This window comes from Oreochromis aureus, linkage group 5, assembly GCF_013358895.1.
Source record: "Oreochromis aureus strain Israel breed Guangdong linkage group 5, ZZ_aureus, whole genome shotgun sequence".
NCBI classification, from domain to species: Eukaryota; Metazoa; Chordata; class Actinopteri; order Cichliformes; family Cichlidae; genus Oreochromis; species Oreochromis aureus.
Window position 1 is genome coordinate 29,755,577 of NC_052946.1, and position 16,433 is coordinate 29,772,009.

The following is a 16,433-nucleotide window of genomic DNA, read 5'->3' on the forward strand; positions in this document are numbered from 1 at the left end:
ACCAAAATGTCATGGAAGATAGGGTAATATTTTTTTCCTTTAATATTTTACTATTGGACTTTTTCTTGAATCGGGGCAGGGTTTTCTGAAAACGTGAAGTAACTATGGCTTTAGTCTTTAAAAAGCTTTATCTCAAAGTTAGTCTGACAACAGTTTTTCTAAACATACTAAAACATCTGGGTGAAAATAACAGGCTACAAAAGTATTCTTAAAATCTAATTTTGCATCCCTCGTTGTCAAATGTTATATTTAAAAAAAAAATCAAAATAATGATAGTTTATAATAACAAATGAGTCAAGGTCTTATGCTTTGATTTCTTTGGCTGAAAAGAGACTCCATACATCGCTCCGAGATAGATCCAGATGTGGATTTTTTTTTCTCCCCCTCTTGAGTTTCCAGACTGCATCTGTGGCCCGGGGCTGATGTTCTCGAGAGCAGGGCTCTGTTTCTGCCTCATTACCTAATTAATTCATAGATCCACCTTAAAAACAGGGCAATCCCGGTCTGGTCCCTCCCCCCTGCTCGCCACCACAAGCTCACCTCCTTCTCTTTCAGTTTCCCAGCTTGGCAGGAAAAGATCTGATCCGGACTTTTGGTGTTTCCTCTGGTCTGGTTGAGTGTGCCGGACCCCCCTCCAGTCCCACCCACCGCTAAGCAACACAAACACACCACCAGTCCTCATTTTCTGGATCTGCTCTTTGTTAACAGAGCCTTTTCCCTCCTCTGCTTTTATTCCAGGAGAGGGAGAGAGTGAGTGAGCGAGAGAAAAAGAGAGGGAGAGAGGGTGAGTTTATCTTCTCCTTTTAAAGGATTCGTTTCTGACTGAATCTGGATCTGGTTTGTTTTCCTTGCTCGGGGCTGCCGCCACCACTGCAGGAACAGAGCTGGTGCCCCTACTGATGTATTTAAAACCGGTTTAAACGTCAGGAACGGTTCAAGGTTTTATCCACCAACCACCACCCGGCCTGTCAGTCATTTTTTTCGCCACTGCAGTTTTCAAGTTGGAGCTCTGCTGGGAAATGGACAAACCCCTCTAAACTAAAGACGCTTCCCAACCGTTCCGACTCAGCCACAGGACGTGATTTGGACGAAGATCCACGGAGTGGAGGTAACGTCTATTCTCAGTGTTTTTTTTGTTTTGTTTTTGTTTTTTAATTAAACTTAACTCACCACAAGTCTGCGTTCTTTCAATTCACTTGTGGCTGAAAGACAAGAAAGGTTTGCCTTAGTCTGTCGGAGACCGTGAAAGTGACATTTTGCTGTGTTTTAAGGAGTCTGTCGCGCCCCCCCCCCCCCCAGTTGTCCGCACTGCTCAGCATCCGGGTAACGTTCATAACTGCCGTTTCTTTACCTTGACACCCACTTATTAGCAACTAGAGGCACATTTTTTGGATTTTCCACAGGTGTGAACGCACAACTATCCCAGTCCGACGCACTGTAACGCCCATCTTGGCGTATTTTCCTCCCTAATAGCAACAGTGTCTCCCAGAAATCCCGAGGTACGGTTTCTATCTCTTTCACCTCGCCAAACGTCCCGGCTGTTAGCTAGGTTACAGCCCCGATACGTGCCGTTCCCTCTCTGCAGTCAACGCTGTCGGGTCTTCATTCATAATGCGGACTTTAAAATCCAACTTAAAACGCTTTGGGACAAACTAAAATACCCATAAAGCTTACACTGTGATATTGTGCGATGGTTTCTAATCAGACCCCTGTAAAATTTACAGACGATGACTCACTTTTGGTGAAAAAAACAACTTTTGAACTGGATACGCAGTGCTAGTTAGTTTGCCGTCTGGCAAACTAAGGAGCCTGCTGGTAAAAGTTGTCATTTTATTCTGAATAATACATTTTCACGTGTCGTTGGGGTATGCCGAATCGAAGGGTTGTTACTAAAAGATCTGAACATTTTTATTAATGGCTACAAAATTGCGTTTTCACCAACCAACAAGGAGATGTAGATCAAAATGAGCAGATTCTTAATGGCGCTCTGGTGCCAGGTCTCCCCGGGCGACAGCGAGGCACGTATCTGCTGTTGCAGAGGCTGCGAGGCAGGAATCAGACCGCCCGCGGATGTCTCCGGGCGCCTGGAAACAATTTCTTAACAGTCTCTGGCTTGAGTGTGTTGCTTTCCGAGTGATATTTCCAGTGGTAACCGGAAAAGGCGCCTTTTACCATCAGAAAAAACACAGGACCTGTGGTAAGTTGGTTAAAAACAGCTCTCTGAGCAGCGAGCGTTGGTTGCTGCGGTTGTTTGTCCCTGTTGTGATATTAATTGTGTGTATTTCTGTATCACTGTGGTGTCCTCACACTGTTGACACGAATGTGGCGCCTTCAGGATGAGCTTGTTAAGCTTGTTGGAGTGGTTCCCCCATATTTAGCACTCGCACTGTAAATACTACTTCTTCTTTTTCAAGGCTGCCGGTATTGAACAAGGGTGGAAAAATCGTTACTGCGCTTTATTTTAATTAACGAAGCACCGTCCTTACGTCATCGGCTAAGATGGGCGGATGAGGAGGAGCAGCAGCAGTTCTGCTTCTTTTTCCTCTCTTCTCATTTCATCCATCTCCACCTTCTCCTCCTCCTCCCCTCTGTAGCTGGGTGTGTCCTTCCTTATTGCGTTAGAAAGGAGGGGGGATCCCGCATCTTGGCTCATGTGGTGACTCCTCCTCAGCTTGTGACCTCCAAACGAGGGCATTGCTCCTTCTGATTTCTGCTGCTGCAAATTAACCGAACATAGAGGCTTTTTGCAAAGTGAAATTAGTAGAAAGGGAAACTTTGAAGACTCTTTGTTGAAATGAGTTGAATTATAGGTATGACAGCAATGACTTTGCTGTTTGCTGGATTCAGAAGGGAAAATGGCTAGTTTTTTGTATTCCACCCAAGTCTGTACAGTTTGGAATGAAATATGATTATGTGGCTTCCAACCATTATGATAACACCAAGCAAACATTTCAAATTTGAATAACCATTGTCTTTCATCAAGTCTGGTTAAAGATTTTAACTAGTCCTCCGTTCACAAGCACAGCAAGTAGCTCTGCCTATTTGGTTTGGCATATTTTGACACCAGATGCTCTTCCTGGCAACCTTGAAAGGTTTTGTGTCTCCCCCCTAGGGTTAGACAAGGGATCATTTTCTTGTCAGGCAAATGCATTGAGCCACTTTTCTAAGGTCTCGCTTTTGTTTAAACAAGGTTTTGAAAATGACAGTTAAGCAAAGGTCGTCTGTTGGACGTACCTCCTTATCACCTGGATGTTCTGCTTGGACTTGGACTCAAACTCCTGACCTTTTGGCACTGCCAAACTGTCTACTGGCTGTCTTTTCTAGTCAACATCTAGCTTTGGATCAAGCATGGCTCCAAAATAAAGGTTGTGCAAATGTTGGAGACAAATGTTTACTGTCTGCTAGGCATACTTTTTCTCCTCTGGGTGTCTTTGATAGACTTTACAGCAAAGTAAAGTTTATGTTAAACCACTGTTTTATGTTATACTTTAAACGATTAGAACAAGAGTAATCACAACAACAAACAACTATACTCTGAGAGCGACTCAGACTCCTGGGATTTTTCTTTGAGATCATGCTCTAATAAACACTTTAATGTTAAATAACAAATGAGCTGATCGTCTTTTCTTGATATTTGGTCTTGGTTAAAAATAGCTCCAGAATAAAAGTTGAGCCGACAACAGAGGCATAAGATTGTGTCTGTCAAATGTACCACTTCAGTGATGCCTTAACATCCTTGTTAGACTTTCTATGACAGGAAAGTTTGTGGTAAACAATTGTATATTCATTTTGTTCTGGACTAGGACAAAATGAAACAAACAAAACATTGTTGTTTGAGAGAAGAGTAAGAACACCCCCCCAAACGAAGCTATACAGTGAGAGTGTTTGTTATTTGTTCCTTTTTCCTCTGAAGATCACTTTCCAGCAAGTATTTTCAGATTCAGAAACCACCGGTTGGCTGTCTCGCCTCGACTGTTAGTCTTGGTTGATATGTGGTTCCAGAATGAAAGTTGAAGACAAAATTTTGCCATCTCTTGTCTGTTATCTTATCAACATCATCTGGACATCCCTGTTGGAAACCCAGCAAACATGGTCAAAAAGCTAAGCTAACCCACAGTTAACCTAAACCCATGCATGTAATTTAACTGGTGATTCTAAATTGTTTGTACGTGTTAAATGAATGGTAGCATGAATAGTTGTCTGTCTCTGTGTCAGCCTGGAGGCAGGGTCCAGGAAATACCCATCGTCTTGCCCTTCTTGTGATGGACTCTAGCCTTCCCCGCAACCCTGAATTGGATAAGCAGAAGAAAATGGATGAATGGTCAAGAGAGAGATCAAGAGTTTGAGTCGGATTTATGGCATGTTTTCAAGACTAGACATCAAGAAAAGATGGACAGGCAATGGTTATTCAATGTCAAAATGTTTTGGGAAGTCGGTTAAAGAATTGATTTATATTAATCTTAATTGAGTAGAAGAAAATGTGACAAAAAACTTTATAATTCAAGATGAGCATAAGAACGCCAAGAAAAACTCCTAAGGACACCCCTGTGTTCACATCATAGGGTCTACAAGGACCCCTTCAATTCACAATTCAACAGATGAGACAGGATTCATGCCTAGTTATACATAAGTGGCTTAAAAGTAATGATGATATATTTAAAAATGGCCATCTGGTAATACTACTCTGTGTCTATGGAGTAGATGTTATGCGGGTACCTTTTTACAGTAATTTGGTAATCAAATTAGTTGCAAGTCAGGGAATTAGTTGACTTAACTTACAAAACATTTTCATTAAATGTCTTCATTGCATAGATCAATGCTGTTTCCATGTATAACAGTGGCTGTATTAGAGCATCTCGTACAGTTTACAGGATTATTTAGATTATTTAGATTTCTCATTAAGTGGTTCAAATGATGCCACACCTATGTTGGTGAATCTTGATGTTATTTGTTGCTAAACCTTAACAACAGCATCACTGATGACACAGCAAGTGTCATCAGTGATGATTTTTGCCGCTGAAGGTTAACGCTGTATTTTTGGATAAATAAATTATTAGGTTAAATGGGTGCTGTTTCATGCAAGGTGGCCTACATCTGATAGAACTAGAACTGAACAGATTAGTTGATTGATCGCTTATATCACTCTAAACTGCTTTGGGTGTTGAGCTGCTGGCTAGACAAATCACCCCAGGCTGTGATTAAACTGTGATGGACATTTTCACTGTTTTCTCACATTATCTATACTCATCAGTTAATTGGGAAACAAATGAACCTCGTTTTCATAATTTTATGATAATTTTAGAAATGTGTCAGGTATGTTAGAGACAGGCAACCTGTCCTGGTAAGTCCAGTGGCAGTTTTATGTGTAAATTGGACTGTTGCCTTTATTGTAGTGGCAGATTGGTTGTAAAGCAGTTGCCGGAAGCTGTTCTGACTAAGATTTCAGTATCTGATGATATTGACGTGTCATGGATGTACTTTAGTGCTTCCCACACACAGATCTTACCTGCAGGACTGGCCAAGAAAATAAAATGATCTGTCTTCACTTTTTGTACCTGAAGATTGTACCGTTAGGCTGACTATCACTCGATCCACATAACACCAAACTCCCACTCTTCTCCTGGGAATTGGGACCTACAAGAAGGAAAGAGATTTCTGTTGAATTGGCTGATGCAGCATCTCACCCCAGTCAAATGGTTTTTACATTTTACCTTTTTTCTTTTGTACATTACATTATTTCATTATCAGCATACATCAGATACCACTTGCTGGATTTTTCCTGTGTATAAAGTATTTTGTCCTTCTGCCACAGAAAACTCACCAAGGCTGTGAGAAAAATATGTTTTAACAATTTCATTTGACATTTATAAAATGGTAAAAAATAACAGGAAACACATAGAGCATGCATTTTGCTAAGTAAGACTTAAATATATGCAGCCTAGTCATGCTTACTATCCATACTGGGATACAGAAAAATCCAACATGGTGACGTTTTTGAGGCAGAATCAAAATCCATCCATTTCTTTGCGTCTTTGAAACCTTTTTCCTCCATCATGCTTTCTTCTGTTTTACAAAGTAAGTGTCATCCTAGTAATGTCACAGCTGTTCAGGCTTTTACTAAGTTCATGTAAAATGAAGGCATTCGTCTAATTTTAATTTCAGCTACAGTTTTGGCTTGCAGTGATTATTAAAACAAGATAATCAATATAAAACAAATTAAGTTATAATTAAAATCCAATTTTAAAAGAAGACGTAGAAAAAAATATGTACAGTTTTTTTTTCAAAATCTTAGCATAATTATTTTTAAATAACCATCATCTCAATAATTACCACAGTAATTATGATTGTTTTTCTTCTCCCTTAATGGAGCAGGCCTCATACTGCACTGCTATTTATTTGATGATTCATTTTAAGAGCAGATCACATTCAAAATTAGGATCTTTGTTGCCCAGCCTTATTTAAATTATCTCCTGAATAGATTTCTTGGCTATAACGGTGTATTACAGAGCCATGTAATGGGTGCCACTGCAGCAGGGGGTGTATATCTCTTGCCTTTCTGTAACAGACAGAGGGAGCCAGTTGTGCTCTAAAGCAATACAAAGTAGCTATATTACATGCACTTGAAGTGATGTTAATAAAAATGTCTAAAAATAAAGTACATTGTAAATTCCAGCTCTCATACTGATCATTATTATCTCACCAACCTCGACCTCGTCCCCGCTGAAGACACACGGTCACGCCTACCTGCAGACAGTCGAGTGTTCTGTATCTGTCTCAAGCTGCTGCCGTCGTCCTGATGACCACGAGAGATGACGGATGCAGACTCAGTGTGTCTGTCATTTGAACGGCCTGCATGAGGTTCTAGCTCCTTTAGCCTGAGAAGAATTAACCAAGGCTGTGGTCGAAAAGTCCAAAAAGTAACCCCGTGTCTTTGTCTAATCACTTTTCCTTGACCTTGATGGAAAACGGCATCAAGGTCAACGGTGAGAGAGAATTTAAGGACTTGGGAAATGGGAACCACAATGCACAAAGTATTTAGCTTCAGAATATACAGGATTTACAGGTGGGTTTAACATAGCTGGTCACTGAAGATTCAAAACACATTCTAGCTTATACAAAAACACACTAATATTTATTGAACAACACCATCAACATAACATTGACAACTCTGTTTACTGATTGTTCGCAGGCATATTCTTTGCTAAAAGTGGTAATAAAGAAGCAGTATCGGTATTCAAAGACTTTAACCAGCTTTTTTTATGGCTGCCACGCAGACACTTTCCGGTTGTGTCAGTCAGTTAAAAGCATGCTATAGATTCCATGTCTGTGAGTCTGCTTGGCTCTGGTTGAGTCAGAGGGATATGAATTTTATAATCAGGCCTGATTTAAACTTCTGCAGTGATTTACTTGTAGAGCCTACAATGTAACCGATTTACTGTCAACATTTCTCGCGCGAGGTGCGTTATGTGTTAATTACCGTGTGGTTGTGTCCCTGTGTTTTATGTGGGGTACCAGCTGATAGAAACAAATAAAATGCTGCAATGCTGGTATATTCCCTTGCATCCATTTTGATAGTTTCAGCAATCCCCCTCAATGAATTTAGTTTTTTTTTATTTATTACTCCTTATATTTAAATTGATGAAGGGTATTCTTAAAGTGAAAAACTGCAGTGTAAGAGTAGCTGGAAATATACAGGTTGTGAGTTGTGAGCTGTGTCGACGCCACAGTTTCTGGTTACAGCTTAGGGAGACTCCCCATAGATTCCCCACTGAAGCATAAATGTCCAGTCAGATGGCAACTCAGAAGCGGAGACTTCACATTACAATGTAGCAACTAGTCAGACTTCTAAGAAGTATAACAGCAATGCCTACTCGTCCGTGTCTGCAGTAGAGTGTAATTGCTGCTTCCAGAACAGTTCTTAAGAAGACTTGACTATTTAACAGCACCACATGCAGCACATAGCTGGTATCTTTGTTGTGAAATATTAAATTGTTATTAACAGCGCGAGGGGAGACGCTTGGCTAAAGTTGTTTTGGGGGCAGGCTGAAGGTTTCATCATTTAATAATGTTTGTTTGAGGTTAGATATTGAATATCAGAGTAAATGTAAAGAGGTCTGACTCATATAGTATATATATATATATATATATATATATATATATATATATATATATATATATATATATATATATATATATATATATGTATATGTATATAAATTTTAACCGATGTCTGTTCCGTATGGAAGAGCAGCTCTAGCATGTGTGTTTTTATTTTTGTTCCATTTGGTAGATTGCTGTAAATCAGCACTTCTCCACCAAGTGGACGGAAAAGAGGAGCTAGTGCTTCATTCTGCATCTGTGTAGTTGTTTAAGTACCAAGTAAAACTGCCATACATGTTGTTGTGTGATACATGCTGTCTCACTGTGTGTATTCAGCTCTGCTTTCAAAATGGCGACTCTATCAAAAGCCCTCGCCCTAAGATTCTACACGCACTGTTTTTACTTATTAAATTGCAGCACTGCATATGAAGCGTCTGTTTATTGCAGTCTCATCTGATTCTGTTTTCAGTCTGTAGGCATTGGCTTAGCAGCCATTTTTCCAGTAAAAGCAAAAAACCATTGCGGCTCTTACTTCACGCCCCTGCTTAAATGCAAGCTGTTCCTTGGCTGCTGTGGGCATTAAAACAAGAGGCGTGACGCAGATGTACATCGAGACATTCGCGCTGGTTTTTATCCATATGCCTTTTTCGTTGCAAGTGTTGACATCTCAGGCTGACCTGCTACACTGACAATGAGACTGCAAACAAGTGTGTTGTTGTGATCTCACTGAGTCAGACCTTCAGACCCCAGATGGAGTCTGAACCATCTGGGACTTGATTTACAGATCGATGTGATCTGAGTCACCCCGAGGCAAAACCGCTTCCTCCCTTACTGCCGAACTTTGAACCGCTGGGAGTTCATTCTTCCCTATGTTAAAGTTGCTATTTGTGCTGAAAATACTTTTTAAAAATTTATTTCCTTTCTTATTACATTTTCTTATCGGAGCTCCGTTTCCTTTCAGCTTCCTTTCAAGTATTAAAATAATACAAATATATATCTCATATCTTTTGACTCTGTATGGAAATTATTTGAACAAACTCACTCTTTTATTGCTTTCAGGTTGTTTTTATCTTGGAGCTTTTATTTTCTTGTCTGACATTTTCTAGTGTTTAGACTTGCTTTTATTGTAAAATTTAATTTAAACTTTTTACCACTGACGCTGGTACGAAGTTTGTGATGATCTGTTCTTCAAAAGAAAGGCTTTTTTATGGGTAAAATCCATTATCACATATACGTATGTATGTTATACATAATGACAATTGGTTGCTTCCAAAAAAATTAAAGAGCAAAACACAAGGCTGTCTCTAGGTGCTGACAATTTACTGCTTTCTTCTGCACTCATCAAATGTAAGCTTTACTAAAACGTCTGAAGACATCATTATCGTTGTCATTTTTCTTATTTTTGATACAGGAAATCCTTGTATCAAATTTAAGTACCTTACTGCACATAAATTAAAAAATACAGTAATTTACATATTGCTGTTTTGCTATTACAAGGAGACATATAAAGGCTATTGTAAAAAAAAAAAAAAAAAAGTATAGCAACATCTCCAAAGGTGGACATGTTTATACTGTCACTGTCATGACACCATCCACCTCACGACCTGTGGAGATTCATGCTCATGTAGCAGTTGGTATCATCCACGCCTGTTGCATCCAAAAACACCGCCCATTACACTCGTATGGACGTGGTTTTAAGATTTAGTGAAATGTGGAAACCCCTCTGCAGGCGGAATCCCTGCCTGTAAACCAGACCCTGCAGCGTTCACTTTGTCTCTTATGTAAGTCCACATCAAAAATTAATGAATGCAGTGCAGCTTTGAGAAGCTCAGGCCTATATTTAAGATATGGATGCTCCCTGCTCTGCGGAGCCTCAGTGATTGTGGTTATAATAGAGCCATTGGCCTTTATCATTTTTTCATATCCCTGCTGGTAAAAAAAAAAAGAGGTCATCCCACTGTAATAAAGAACTGCTGAACTATGACTGCATGCTATCCATTTTATTCAATTGTAAAATATTTAAGCAGGAAATCCTCACTCTTCCTTCAATCCATTACAGGCAGCAGTACCCATGAGCTGCAGATAAATTACAAACTACGCCACGAATTGGAGGTTAACAAACTAAAATTATGAATAACGTGAAAGCTGAAGCCCTTGAAAAGGGCTCAAATGTTCTTTTTCCGTTTCTAGTGTGTCTCACAAACGGAGTCTTTGTGGTTGACTGCATGCTCATGGTAGGGGTTTGTGTAATATTTGCATTAGCTCACATTTTTATTTGAAATTGAATCAAATAACAAGATACACTCAAATGTACCAAAAAGTGCATTTCATCTCACGGACACTTGTGGCTGGTTCCAGAAGTGATTCAATCCCCATAGACTCCTGTGTTTAAAATTCCCAACTTTGAAAAGAACATGTTGATTAATTCATTAAACTGAATTTCAACACCATGTTTATGGTGTAGGTGGCTTTTGAGTAATTTTAATGAAAACCTCTGATGATCCAAGAAGTTAGTGCTCTATGTTAATTGCAATATTTTATCAGTCTGCTATTTAGCACTAATTAAAAAGTATGTGTCTGCACATTGTATCCATATGGTTTATGGATGCAGCTTGTAAATCACGCCTTCTATTTTTAGCTGATAATTTTTGCACTCAAACCTCTTTTTCCAAATATGGTCACTTTTGGCTCCAAAAACAAAATAGTGCTGCCCAAAACAAACATTGAGGCTTTGAAAAGTGCAGTAAACAGTGAGCCACATGCTTTTTAAAAAAAAAATAATTTAAATGTTTTCTGATCCGCTGCAAGATTTACTGGACAAGCTAATTTCAAGAAGGTCTGCAGGTTGCTTGAACATATTTTTTTTTTACTTTCTTCTAAAAAATAATATCAAATGGTCTAGAAAACATATGGTTTCTTACTCTGAAATACAAAGTTGAGATCCACTGCAAGTAATTTAATGGCGAAAACCCCCAAAAAGTAGGCTAAATAAAATGAAAATGTACGTTATGCACAATCTACCATGAGCCTCACATTGGTGATAATTTTGTCTTTGTTTCAATCCAACTCACTTGCGCCAGCAGCATGTGCAACACATGGAAATATGAGACCTGTTCTTTGTATATTCAAGTGCAGGTAACCATAGCAACAGTACTGAAGCTTAAGGCTTCTTAGCGTTAGACTGGTGAAACTAGTCCAGTGGTAGCGATGACGGATTAAAGTGACTACAAACACTCTTCAAAGCATGAAGGAGGATTCAGCACAGTCGACCTTTGTTCCTCTGATCAGCGAACATGACAGAAGACACAATAATGGACTCACAGTTGTCCAGATACAGCAAGAGTATGCAGCATATTTCCTCTGAGGGCCAGACTGAATTGGATATAATAAATGAAGCACCACACATTAAATGACTAAATAGACACATGAACACATACAGTCCTGAAATATGTTAAAATCCCCACGTTTTTGCAGACATAACAGATTCCTTTAATGTACGCCTGGAAAAAAAAAATCAAGAATTTTCAGTTAGAAACTTTTGATTTTTCAGTGTCTACAATTCACATCAATGCTTAATGTATTTAAGGATAATTTTATTCATAATGATGAATTAATTAAAATAATTCCCTGTTCTTTTTTAGCCTCTGTTTTTAATTTTGTAGGTAACTCAGATTTTCAATATGTTGCAGTACCACAACAGGCACCACTGTGCTCAGCTAATATTTACTATTTAATAACCCTTTTTTGGGGGGGGATACAATGTTTTCCACATGCTATATTACTTGTCACCCAAATATATCTTTTCAATTTATTTTTATTTTAACATCCGTGATCAGTTTACTATTGGACAATCCCTTCTGTTATATTGAATGTTCATTCACTAGCTAGCTAGCTCCCATCTTGTGTTTACCTGTAGAGTTATCAGGTCACAGCTGTGGTGGTACCAAGACTCTCATCCCATGGTTCAACAGACTCTAGCTCCCAATATCTTGGACTGCAGTCCTTGTTTTTTCTTGCTTTTGATCGACTGTGACCAACTAACGACGGTCATTCTAACCTGAACCTGCAGCATGCGGAGAACTGGTTGGCTATAAAAAGGTCACTGAGGGCAAGAATTAAAGCTGCAAACTGGAGTTCAAGGCATTGGAGTTTGCCTGCCAGATGAAACGTTGCAAAAAGACGGCTGATACCTGTTATTTATTATCACAAAGTATAGTATAGTATTTATTAATGCGTTTTGAAGGCTTGGGTGTACCTGCTTTCGCATGCTCCCTTTTTAAAAAAAATTTTTATTTTCGGGGACGTGTTAAATTCTCCCTTCAGGATGTCGGGGGCCGGCATCTGGTCCACAGACCATATTTTGGCCATGTGTGAGTCTAATATTGGATGGGAGTCTGCCTCCACCTCACTGCAGTGGGTTCACTGTCCACCTGCTTTATGGAAATATCCACACAGATGACATGGAGGCGTCAGCAGGATTGATGATTGTAACTGGACCATCTGAGAGTGTCCTCCTGACACACACTTACATAACACCTGTGTGTGGATGTGTGAGTGTGTGTGCTGCTTGGCAGGTGTTTAGTGGGTGGGGATGTGGGTGTTTGTGCATTTATGATAGACAGGAAGGTTTGAGCAGCAGGAGGAACATTCAGAAGCAGCATTTTTGTCAACACTCTTGAAATGAACTCAACTAAAGAGTCAGTCTCAGTAGTTGGCAGAGTTCCTGAGATGTGATGAGTATTGCTATTTCATCAAATCTGCTCATCTAATGTAATTATGTTCAGCTTTCATCACTTTAAAGTAACTAAAGTTATGAGTCAAATATTGAATTCAGATCGGTAATCACCTTTGTTTGTGCGTTACAGTTTATATTAGTGCCGTAATAAACATCGACAGCCTGTAGCCTGAACCAGAAAATTAGATGAGCAGGAGAAGATATGAAGTGTTGATTAAATATGAATCAGATTCAAATAATGGAGGTCCTGATTCACACTGTGAAGCTGATAAGAAATTTATATTATACCCTTAGAAGTTAAACTGGGTGGTTCTCCTGATATTTATCTGATACGAAACAGCACTCAGTGTCAGAGTCATGTTTCTGTTTGGCTGTAGAGACAGTTTTCACTGGACAACAACCAAAACTGTAATTTTAGCTGTTATGGAATCAACATTAATTATCTGCTGCTTGTTGAAGCTGCTGCTTTTGATGTTTGTCATGTTAATCAACAACCTCAGCGAGGGTCACAGCAGCTAAAATTAAGATGCCGCTACCTGCTGTGCATGCTTTTATTTTCAAATGCTTTAGTAATAAAAACATAATGATTGGTGATAAAAGGTTCATTTAAAGTCTGGTGTCAGAGCTGTTAGCTGCTAACAAATTCAGGATATATTTCACTAAACTCTTTTATGTGATGAACTTCCGGCAGCCTGGTAGTTAGAGGTTTTCATGGGCAGTATGTGAATAGAAGACTACTAGTTCGAGGCCATGATCGCTCCTCCAGTGACTGGGATTTTATTTTTCCTACATCATCCCTCACTATGCATAATGCACAAAAACTCAAAGTTAAACTAACACTTAGACTGTCAATAATCTGTTTGTTAACCATTAATAATTTGCTTTGCTGCAGACGTGAGTGAGGGAACGTTTTCAGTTTGAGTTGGGGATGTTCATAGTGACTAATTAACTAGTTGAGTTTTTTTTAAAGAAAAAAGTAAGAAAGAAACAAAACTAGAAATTTAGCAGAATCTCAATTTTTTTTCTGACATACACCACGCAGTAGAATTTTTTAGAATTAAATAACAGCTCCATCTTTGCACAATCTGAGGTGACAAATTAAATTAAAGATAAAAATAAAGGAATGTGTGTCTTTGGAAGTAAACTGTTGATTATCAGCCTAATTAAAAGTTACAAAAGGCACTGTATTTTCTGTATTATTGGCAGCCAAGATTTCCACCAACATCGAGCTTTGTCTTGGTTTCCAAGTCCTAGTCCACACAAAACAGCTGTAATCACAGTAACATACAGCAAAATGAGACGCGGTTTAGAAGCAACATCGAAGAAGAAGTTGCAGTATAAAAAAGTATTTCTTTTGCTGACTCATTCTGTCTCCTTAAAGACTGGGAATTGTACTGTGGGTTCATGGCATAAATATTTGTAGGCAGTTAGTCTAATTATTTGCAATCTACATTATGTGGCGACAATGATTAGATTAGATTCAGGTAATAAATAATTTTAATTGTCTGCCACCGGCTTTTACCTTTCTCTGCTGTTTGCCGCACCGGTGATCCATTTCAATTCCAATTCCTTTTCATTGTTCATTATTTATTCATTACTCTGACAGTGCTCATGGTTTTAGTTTGCTTTTTGTCATGTTTTGTAAGCTGAAATTCAGAAAGCTGCACATACTCGTATTTCTCTGGCTCTGGGACATGAAAATGTTGTCCTTCCACCCACAAAGGCTGTGATTGGCTATTTGTTTTTCCATCCATGGAAACACTTATCGATTAGCACAAAAAGAGACCTGTTGGAAGCACTGAAAAAAAAATCAGATATACGGACAATGACTCAGTGGTTCAGATCAGGCTGCCGTTTGGCATATGTAGCTACGATAATGCTGGCCCACATGTAGCTGTTTGACATTGACGTACTGTACACATGCGTACCAAATTAAAATGTTTGTGTGTCTCACAGGATATACACATTTTTTTTTTTTTAAATTGAGCAATTCTAATGCACATTTATCTGTCTTGGTGCTCTCACTTTGACATTTCTCACCTCACAAAGGTGAAGCTGCTGCTAAGACACACTCAGGTGTGTGTGTGTGTGTGTGTGTGTGTGTGTGTGTGTGTGTGTGTGTGTATGTGTTAATCCTGATGAAGCCATTGTTGCAGAGAGGTGTTGAAGCTTGTTGTGAATGTGATGAGCTGCAGTGAGCCGGGCTGTGTGAGTCTGTGTGACTGTATTAGCATACATGGATAAGTGTGAGTGCGTTTTTTGCTCTGTGGGTTGTTACAGTTGATGTCAGGTGATGCTGGTTAACTATGCTGTTGCTATGAGGATCAGTTATATTCGCAACAGTTGGTTCATTTAGTAGAAAATTATACACCAACTATATGAATTTTTTTTTTTTAAACTTTCAATCAGAAACTGCAAAAATGTTTCTGTTTTAAAATGTGAGAATTTACTGCTTTTCCTTGTCTACCTTACACACACACATTCACACACATTCACACACTGAATGTGTGTGAATGTGTGTGTGAATGGGTGAATGACTGGATATGTAAAGCGCTTTGGGGTCCTTCGGGACTAGAAAAGCGCTATATAAATACAGGCCATTTACCATTTACCATTTTACCTTAGAGCAACTTGAATATTTCAGATTTTGGACTGTTGGTCAGACAGAAAATGAAATTTTGCTGGCGCTGCTTTGTGCTCTAGAGAATTCCGGTTGCCAGTTCTCAGTTTTGTAATCTTTTGTAGACGAAACACTTGTGACAAAAATAATCAGCAAATTAATTGATGATAAGAGCAATCCGAGACCTCTGTTAAGACTGAAAATTCCCTTAACAGAAGGAATCAAGATCCAGAAGGATATTTGGATCAAGACTAGTTTTGGATATTTTTCTTGAAAATCAAGACAATTCTTCCAATATCCTGAGGCGATATATAGTTTTGAACCGTCCTCACAATGGTAAAAAAAAGTCAAATAGAATAACCCTAAACAACAAAAAAACAACAGAAGGCAGCACTATATTAATGAATCTAAACATGAATGACTGTGCCTTTCATGACTGTTGACTAATGTAACTTTGCTAACAAAAAGACAAGCACAATAGTCACCCAACTTCAGTTGCAAATATAAATACACTTTCATATACATTTTCTGGATATCACATAGAGATTATATAGATATTAAATAGAGATTAAAATGGATCTTATTTGCTGTAAATGACCTTCCTATTGCTCCTAATTCAGAGAACTCAGACAGCTGTGAAAGCTGCTCGTGGATCCTCTTCCTGTGTGCTCACTATTTAAAGAAGGTTAAACCATCATCAACTCTGGCAGAGTGATAAGAAAGGCCGACTCTCCAGCTGGAGTGGCTACAGTCCTGTTTACACTGGTTCCAATAGAGGCAGGTACAAGAGCCACTCCCTTCCTGAAAGCTCCATAATGCTCACCTTTAGATGTTGTATATTAAACAGACTGCGGTAATCTGACTCAGCTCCTTGGCCAAGCGGCTGTGTAATTCAGGTTGGTGTCTGTGAAGAGTGTGCAGCCCACTCTTGTGTTTGGGTGTGCATGTATTCAAGAGGTGCAGCCTACTTGGCAGCCC

At 39.0% G+C, this 16,433-nt stretch overlaps 1 protein-coding gene and 1 long non-coding RNA gene across 6 annotated transcripts in view; one reads left to right on the plus strand and one right to left on the minus strand.

Moving 5' to 3' along the window:
• The first annotated feature begins 426 nt into the window (after positions 1-426).
• Positions 427-16,433, plus strand: part of LOC116315061 (plasma membrane calcium-transporting ATPase 1-like) — a 125,104-nt gene continuing 109,097 nt past the window's right edge. For 3 of the 5 annotated variants that reach the window (XM_031733215.2, XM_031733217.2, XM_039612562.1), the window contains exon 1: positions 427-1,108. The gene's annotated coding sequence lies outside the window, so the exon portion shown is untranslated. Of the gene's footprint in view, positions 1,109-1,364; positions 1,500-16,433 lie in introns of those variants that run through there. The other 2 variants (XM_039612560.1, XM_039612563.1) reach the window with 2 other exon arrangements.
• On the minus strand, positions 3,635-16,373 carry LOC120440282. Its single transcript, XR_005613138.1, has 4 exons — positions 16,279-16,373; positions 6,745-6,875; positions 5,507-5,634; positions 3,635-4,287 (listed from the first exon to the last, which is right to left on the minus strand). It is a non-coding gene; the product is annotated as an uncharacterized LOC120440282 (long non-coding RNA).